Here is an 8,576-nt window from a genome sequence, read left to right on the forward strand (position 1 = left end):
GCAGACGCCAACAAGAGGAGGTGGGCTCTCCTTCCTTGGAGGTTTTGAAGCAGAGGTTGGATGGCCATCTGTCATGGATGCTTTAGTTGAGACCCCTGCATTGCAGGGGGTTGGACTAGATGACCCTCAGGGTCATTTCCAACTACAGTTCTATAAATCTATGTTAATTGGCTTTCTTTCTAAGTAACCCAAGTCCCTTTTTTGTGTGTGTTGATGCTTGGATTTATGGAAGCAGGTAAACTCCAGCTGGCTTCTATTCCTGCCACTGAGGTGATTCATGCATAGTACAAGCGCTGCTTGTATCTTGCTGTCTAAATCCTAGACAGAGAACGATAGAGTTTATCACTGTCTTGAACATTGTCCTCTTTTAGAATTAGCTGATGTAACCATGAAGTAGAATTCTGGCCATTCTTGTGTTTCATTATTCCATCTAGTTTATATTTAAGGATGATATATAGTGGACTTCTGGGAAGCACTTTCACACAGAAAGATGGGAGAACTTTCAGAAGACAACATATGAAATGAGAAAATGCCACATTGCCCATTTTCCAATGGAAATAGCTGTGTGAACTGGTGCTTTGAAGCTTAGCATTCTTCCATTACGTTTAGAACAAAGTCTAAGGATCCTTCCCTCATTAGGGTTCCATCTGTCACACTAGAACCATCAAAGTTGCTTGATGCCCAGTCAATGTTCCCTGCATATTAAAATATTGTGCTTTCACATCCAGTCTGCGAATCCAAATTCTGTTGTGTAAATAAAAATTAACTGGAACATGTTGTGTAGTAGTAAGAACAATACAGTTAAGGCAATAACTTCCCTTCATGTGAAATTACCTCACAGGAGCTCTGTACTTTTGTGTTCTACTTATGCCCATCTTTTAGATATTATATAGGTGCAGGATATTTGCTAGTATTAAAGTTTTGAGGTTTTCCCCAGTATCTGTGTTAGGCTATCAGCTTTCAGGCCACAAATAGTCCCCCCCCCCATGGAAATGGACCAGGAAAGGTGTGACACAAGGCTCACACATGTCTGACTTTAAGCTTGGTTCTTTACTACAGCTAGTCAACACTGAAGATAACAGAACACTGCCGTTGGCTGAGGGATCTGACAGTGGCTGCTTTGTACTGTGTCAGAGCAATGGTCCATCTAACTCAGTACTGTCTACACTGACAGGCAGCAGCTCTCCAGGGTTTCAGATGGTACATTTCCACCCCTACCTGAATATGCCCAGGATTGAACCTGGGACTTTCTAGATGTAAAGCAGATGCTCCACCACACTGAGTTATGGCCTTTCTCCACATAACTAATAAGGGTAGCTTCTCATGCGAATTTAGCCATGAGTGTTCAGATATTTTTTCCTCTGCCATGGCTGCTTCTCACTGACACTACTGTGAATTTATGTAAATGCTTCGGGATCATGGCTTACTTTTCTTCTCCATTTTGTGAAACTAAGCTGTTTGACCTTTGGACCCAAGCCAGTTCTATCACATGAGTGGAAGGCATGTGTGTGCATGTTTGTGTTTGTGTGTGTGCTGTGTCTGTCTGTCCATAGACAGCCTCCTTATGCTCCTTGACATGCCATCCTGGAGCGTCCCTGACTCTGGAACCACTATGCATAGGGACATGGGGGCTGCAGATGAGGGAGCATTAGCCTTTGTGAGAACCATGACTAAGCTGTGTAACTTGCTGGTACTTGTGGCAATGGAGTCTGCAACACATTATAGGCAATCGAGCATCACTTGACTCCCATCTTTCAGTGACTGCAGAAGCTATTGGATGTTGGGGAGGGTGGAACGCGTGAAGAGAGAACACAACAAAGTGTTGACTGGACTGTGAAATAGTGCTGATGCATCCCCAAACCTCATTTTCTATTGACAAAGTGAATTAATTGCCTTTGTGAACCACACATGTGACACAATAAGCTCCTAGTTTGTTGATGTTCAGCCACCAAAACCTGAACTGTTGGCAATTAGCATGATAGGGTTTTTCAAGCTATCACGTGAAGGAAGCTGAAAAACAATCTGAATCTGTGTACCAGTGTCATTTATTGATTTGTTTAATTTATCCCTTTTCTCCAAGGAACCCAAGGTGGTTAACATGACTGTCCCTTCCCTGTTTTCCCTCACAACAGCCCTGTGAGGTAAGTTAAGCTGAGAGATGACCCAGTGAATTTCATGGCTGAGCAGGGTTTTGAACCCTGGTCTCCTAGGTCTTAGTCCAACACTCCTGTGGCTATGATGTGCATAGTTGCTGGGGGAAGAGAAATTAGAGAAAATTCTGAGTTATTATGTGCAGGTTTTCAACAGTGTTTTCAGTGTGAGGACTGAGGGATGTGATGAAGAGTCCTGAGGTCCAAGAAGGATATGATATGACTGGAAACTACATGAAGAAATGTACAGGGAAAACAAGTGAAGGGTGAAGGTGAAGTGTGTGATAATAGTCTATTCTAGGAACGAGATGAATCACATCTCCTCTCTAGAATGGCATTAGCATTGTCCCCTGCCCAATGCTAAACTGGACTGCACAGGACCAAAAGCTCGTCTGGAAGGGGAGCTGAAGTCTTCACTTTAAATGTGTTGCTGCATTACAGCTTCACTGAAAGACTGAAACGCCATGTATTTTTAATGTATCCAAGGTCACGTTTCTTCCTGATTAGCCTACTTCTGTCTGTTCCTTTCTTTCTCCGCGCAATGTCTGAGCTTGCTTCTCTACCCAGTCATGAAATCAAATGTCAGAAACTACTTGGCCACAAAGCAATCCCATAGGGACGCCTGACCCACTTCTGTAAATATGCATCTGGTTTAGGTTGTTGGCTTTTCTTATTCCAAGGGTACATACAGATGGATCTTTACATGGGGGTTGCCTGGGCTTTTTCTCCCACAGGTCAAGCCCTTGCTCCCTGCTCCTATTCCTCTCATGTTTGACAAAGAGTACTTATCACTTAGTCAAACACTGAGCTCAATTATCTCTCTTGCTGCTTCCACCAATCTTCAGGTAGACTAGGTACCTGTTTAAAAAAAGAAGCCAGAGCATGACTTCATTTTAAATAAGGGTATTATTATTATTATTATTATTATTATTATTATTATTTCCTTTTTTAAAGTATGCCACACTGCTCTAGGGGTGGGAAGGAGACAGATTTGTCACACCACAAGCACCAACCAATATCTGTTGTGTGCAGTCGATTTTGGTTGGCAGAACTTATTTTTCCAGAGCTCAAAAGGGAATTGTATAGTGTAAAGAACATGGTGAAGGTGCTTCTCCAGCAGGTGAGCTGTTTAAACAACATGTCTGTATGCAACTCAAAAAGGACCAAGTCTTAGTTTCCTGCCATCATTTTTAATAGTGGCAACAGAAGCACAGATCAAGGAGCCAGAAAACCTTTCTTTGTCAATTCGCTTCACCACTCTCCGGCTTTCTGTCATCTAAACTAGAAGGGTAGTTAGTTCTGGTTCTTGTTTATTTATTTATTAAAATGTCACATTTTAAACCTGAGCTTTCAGGAATCGTAAAATAATGTATGTGGAAATGAAGAATTTATCAACTTGTGATATAAATTAGAGATAAAAATATAGATTCGCAGTCACAGAGTTGGCTAAACTTTTTTATTTATTTCATCAGCTGGCTGTGATCCAGAAAGCACCATCTTGGCATTGCACAAGGGTATATACACATGTGTGCAAAAAATGCTCTGTGGAATGGAACAATGTTTCTCTCTTGTCTGAAGCAAGGCCATTCCAATCAGTTGAACAAATACTATGAGTGAATAGGAGGGGCTGTTACCTCCACTTCAGGAAAGGGGAACTTGCAGCCTTGCAGCTGTTGGACTCCCAACATCAGCCACTACCAGCATGGCCTATAATTACAGGTGATGGAAACTGTAGTCCAGCAACATCTGGAGGCCCACAGGTTCCCCATCCTTTTCCTTATTAGATCTTTAACCTGAAAACTCTGGGAAATCCTAATGCTTATGGGTGGTATTCAACTAAATTTTACTCAGAGGAGACCTATTGAAATTAATAGACCTAACTTAGCCATGTTCGTTAATTTCAGTGGGTCGGCTCTGAGTAAAACTTAGTTGAATACCCTCTGGTAATTTTCACGTGGAAACAGATAGGATTTGAATGTGTGTTTTCTGCAAAAAGCGTGTCTAGTGAATACACATTTGTGCAGGGGTGTTTTTTTTAGTGTGCTGAATCTAGCTTCCTTTGTGTGGCTACACTTATGTAAGGCTGTGCATTGCTGAATGTTCTTGTGGATGGAAATGCTTTGAGGTTGTTCTAACACTGATTTTTTTCCCAAAAACAAAAAAAAACATTAAATTGAAAACTGTAATTTTTCTGTGACTTCAGTGAGCTCCTTTGGACCATGCATGACATCAGTCAGAAGGCCAGCAGTGGTCTTTTTCTTTGAATCTGCTACCTCCTTTCCCAAGAGTATTTTTTAGCCCCGCCTACGCAGCTATTTCCTCAGTGATGTGAATTGATTAGTGCTTGTCGTTTGATGTTCAAAATGGTGCTGGAGAGTTGGGTGTTAAGGTGGTGAAAAGCTCCCTCATTATTACTCTTATTTATCTGTGCTGACTGTGCTCTTGGTGTTTTTTTCTGGTTTTGTCATGTGGCACTGGCATGCTTTGAGGGCTTCTAAGGGCGTTCCATTTCAGAAGAATCCCTCTTCTTAGGTTCTGCTTTCTTGGTGTAGTTCCTCGATCAATTGCAGCTAAGAAAGTGGGGGGGGGGGAGTCCAATAAATCCCTTTATGGGTTATGTGCCCTGATTATATATTCATTTCAGTAATTCAAATCTGTTGACAACATGTTCAACCAGATAATCTTCATTTTAGGTTAACTATTTATTTGCTGGTACTAAAAAGGATTCTGTTGCCAGTCATCTTGGCCACCCATTTGTTAAGTGGTGCTTCTAGTACAGTAATGTTTCAATTTCCAACAATGGCCATTGTGTGTGCGTGCAATTTTTGTTTGTGAGGCTTACAATCCCTGAATGGTGTGTATCAGTTAACACCTTTATGATGCTGTGTATCCTGTTGCTGTAGGAAACCTGGACAATTATTGTACTGTTTTCTGAAACTGCTGCTTAAAAGTAAAATTAAAAAAGAGCAAACTTTTTCTCTTGGAGAGTTTTAAAAATAACTTTTTTTGTGAACTGTCATGTTAAATAAATATTCTAAATAGAACTTAATCCATTTCTCCAGTGCCGTGAGGGTTTTGTTTATGTGTTTAACTTCTATTTCTGCACTTCACAACATTGGCTGGATGTAGAGAGGTACTTGTCTCCATTTTTCAATTTGAGAATCAAGAGTACACCTATCCTGGTCTACATACTAATTACTCATTGACCTTCAATTGGCTGTTTTAAATGGGCTTGTGAATTCTCCTGCACAAATCCAGATTGTGACACATCAATATCCTGGGGAAAAAATATTCTACAAGTTTCCTGGTTAACACTCATGACAGCATGGTAAAAATCTACCTAAAATTTCACCTCAAAGAAACACCGAAAAATCCAGCCCTCAAGAGCTAGCATAACATGTGCAGGTTTAATGTAATAACATATGCACTAACCTCCCAGATAGAGAGCCCACATAGGTCCTAGTAACCTTTCAGCACCCTAGAGTCAAGCTGTTTTTGAACTCTGCTCAAAGCCAAGCTGGAGGGTACTTGAATATAATTTGATAAAGCTCCAGCTTGCTTACCAAGTTTTAAGTCAGGACACCCCCCCACACACACAAACAAATTAGAAGACCAGGCAGATATTGTAGATGTTTTCCATCTGGGATAACTTCCCTTTAATGTATTGAGTTGGACTAGAAGATCAAGGTTCCTTTTGTGAAATTTAACTGGCTCCTTAGTTTCTCCACAGATGGTCTTAATGTTGAAATGTTGAATCTTGCTATATCAAGAAGGCTGGTGCCATGCATCACTAATACAGTACCATTTAAAGGCCATTCTGCTTCCATGGAAACACAACTACGCAAGACGAATGTGCGTGTGCACATCCCTACAGACTCTGAGCTCATTGTGTGATGCCAAGATAGTGACACAGACACAAGTTAGCCATTTATCACTTTCAGAGCCTCACACCTTCCCTGTGGGATTTATGCTGGAAAACAGAGCAGCCAATCTACTGCTTAGCACTATGTCTTAAATTCTCCTGAATTGTCTGAACTGGGAATTTTATGTGTTTCATTTGAGTGACAGCTGAATAAAACAACTGGGTAACCTGGACATGTCCTGCATTTCCCCTTTTCCTAAATTCTTTCTTAAACACTGGGTGGTCTTTTTCCGAAAGCAATAGTCACATGGTTCATTTTGGAGCTTGCTTCTCTCCATCTCCCCACCCTCAACAGAACAGGCGACTGCCATCTGCTGGCCACTTGTAATTTTTTTCCTGGTTGGCATAGTTAGCTCTGCCCACCTTATGACATTAAAAAAAAGTGGGTGTGGATTGTGATTTCACTGTGATAGTTGCTGTATCCCCACCATAAAGTGCAGAAGGAAGAGGAGGCATATCCCAGACCCAAGGATCCTCTATGAACCTTTGCTGTGATGATGGTGCAATAAATGTAATACATTGAGGGCCTTCACTTGGAGAGATTTCAAATCACTTAGTTCAGTTACCCATCACTTTCATTCAGTTTACATTGTGCCTTCAGTGCAGAGTCCTAATGCAATTTACTGCATAAATAAGGGGGGACACGTAAATTAAGATTAAAACAAGAGCAACTGAAAAGCAATTCCATCAGAGATTTAAAATCTGGAAAGCCAAAAAGTCTTTTTACTTGGTCTCAAAAAGACTGCAGTGCAAGAAACAGGCAAGCCTCCCTACAGAGAATGCTTCACAAATGGGTGCCACGACTATGATGCCTGTCTGCATGTGTCCCAGCTGCCTTGATGCAGATAGCAGGAACACCTGTAGGAAAGCTTTGTGGACTATTTAAGTGTATGGGGAGGCTCATACTGAAGTACACCTGGATAGGTACCCATGCCATTTAGGGCTTTTGAAGGTAAGCACTCACAGGTCAAACCGTGCAAGGAAATGGAGCAGAAACCAGTGGAAAGTTTTGAGCACTGGCAAAATACACTCCCACCAACGGAGCCCAGCTAGTATCCTAGAGACCATGTTTAGGGCCAATTAATTTACTGTAGTCCATTCTGGAAGGTACCGAAGCATGGAAAACACTTTCTAAACAACTTGTGTTGAACCCCTGGCACAAGAGATTTTATGAAAGGTACAGTGAAAATGAACCTTGAATTTCAAATGCTGGACTACAAAAGGTAAAAAGAAGGAAACAATGCAACAGAATGGATGCTGGCATTTATTTATTTTGCAGTGGGGAGTTTTGTTGGCAAACTCAAGAAATAACAGTAAGTTTGAAAGCATTCCAATACATTTTTCCACTATCCCATACTCCCTTTGGGAACGCCGGAATGGCTTACATGGGAGCTTGCTGTAGACTCCCTTTCAGTACTGATTAGTCGAAATACCTTTTTAAAAAATTCCACCAAACTTAAGATATTATTGCGAATGTCTTAGGTGTTTTAATTTTGAATTGCAACCTGCCCTGGGACTGGCTGGGGAAAGGCAGGTAATAAAATTTAATAATATAAAATAATGGTTGGCTACACAGCGGTCTGGCTGCAATACACAGGAACAATTATACTTAAAGCACCTCCATTGGAGGTCAATTGATTGAGCATTAAGATGCAGCATTTCTTTCAAAAACACTGTTCTTGTTTATTTAAATGAGGTAAAATTAGAGACTCGAGAACCTTTTGCAACAGATTTGTATCTGACTTTTTAAATGCATTTTCAAAATGTAGTTTCAGCTAGGTACGGGAAATCAGACATATGGAAATCAGAGGCCAGATGATGCTCTGCAATCTGATTATTCTCTTATGAAGAAGCTCTATGAGTGGCTATCTCAAGACTGAGGAAGGCCCAAGACCTCTCCTCCAGGATTATTTTTCTGTCTAAATGGCTACTAGTCATGATGACTATGCTCTGCCTCCACAGTTGGAGGTCACAATGATTCTGAATACCAGCTGCTGAAAAATCACAGGAGAGGAGGGTGTTCTTGTACATGAATTCTGCTTGCAGGTTTCCCAGAGGTACCTGTGAGAGCTGAATGCTGGAATAGAAAGGTGACTGCCCTGATCCGGCAGACTTTTCTTATGTTCTTAATATTTTTTCTAGGAAGCAGGAGTAGATCCATCTCCTGCAATATTTTTTTTTTTTAAAAAAAATATTTTATTAAAATTTCAAAATACATAATAAAAAAGAAAAAAGAGAAAAATATAACCAACCGTTCAATAAAGCTTTTCTTATATAACTAACTGGACTTCCTCACATCTCCTTACCCTGCATTATTTATAATCAGAATGTCAGCAAATTATTACCTTATTTCATACCTTATTTTGTACTTTCCAAATATTATACTTCTAAATTTAAAGTAATTTTTATCAATTACCCATACCTTAAAATTAAACAAAATATTGCCTTAAATTATGACCTTTTCTTACTTATAACTTTATTTTCTATTTTACAAAGCCTATTTG

Source organism: Podarcis cretensis (assembly GCF_951804945.1).
Source record: "Podarcis cretensis genome assembly, chromosome: 1".
NCBI classification, from domain to species: domain Eukaryota; kingdom Metazoa; phylum Chordata; class Lepidosauria; order Squamata; family Lacertidae; genus Podarcis; species Podarcis cretensis.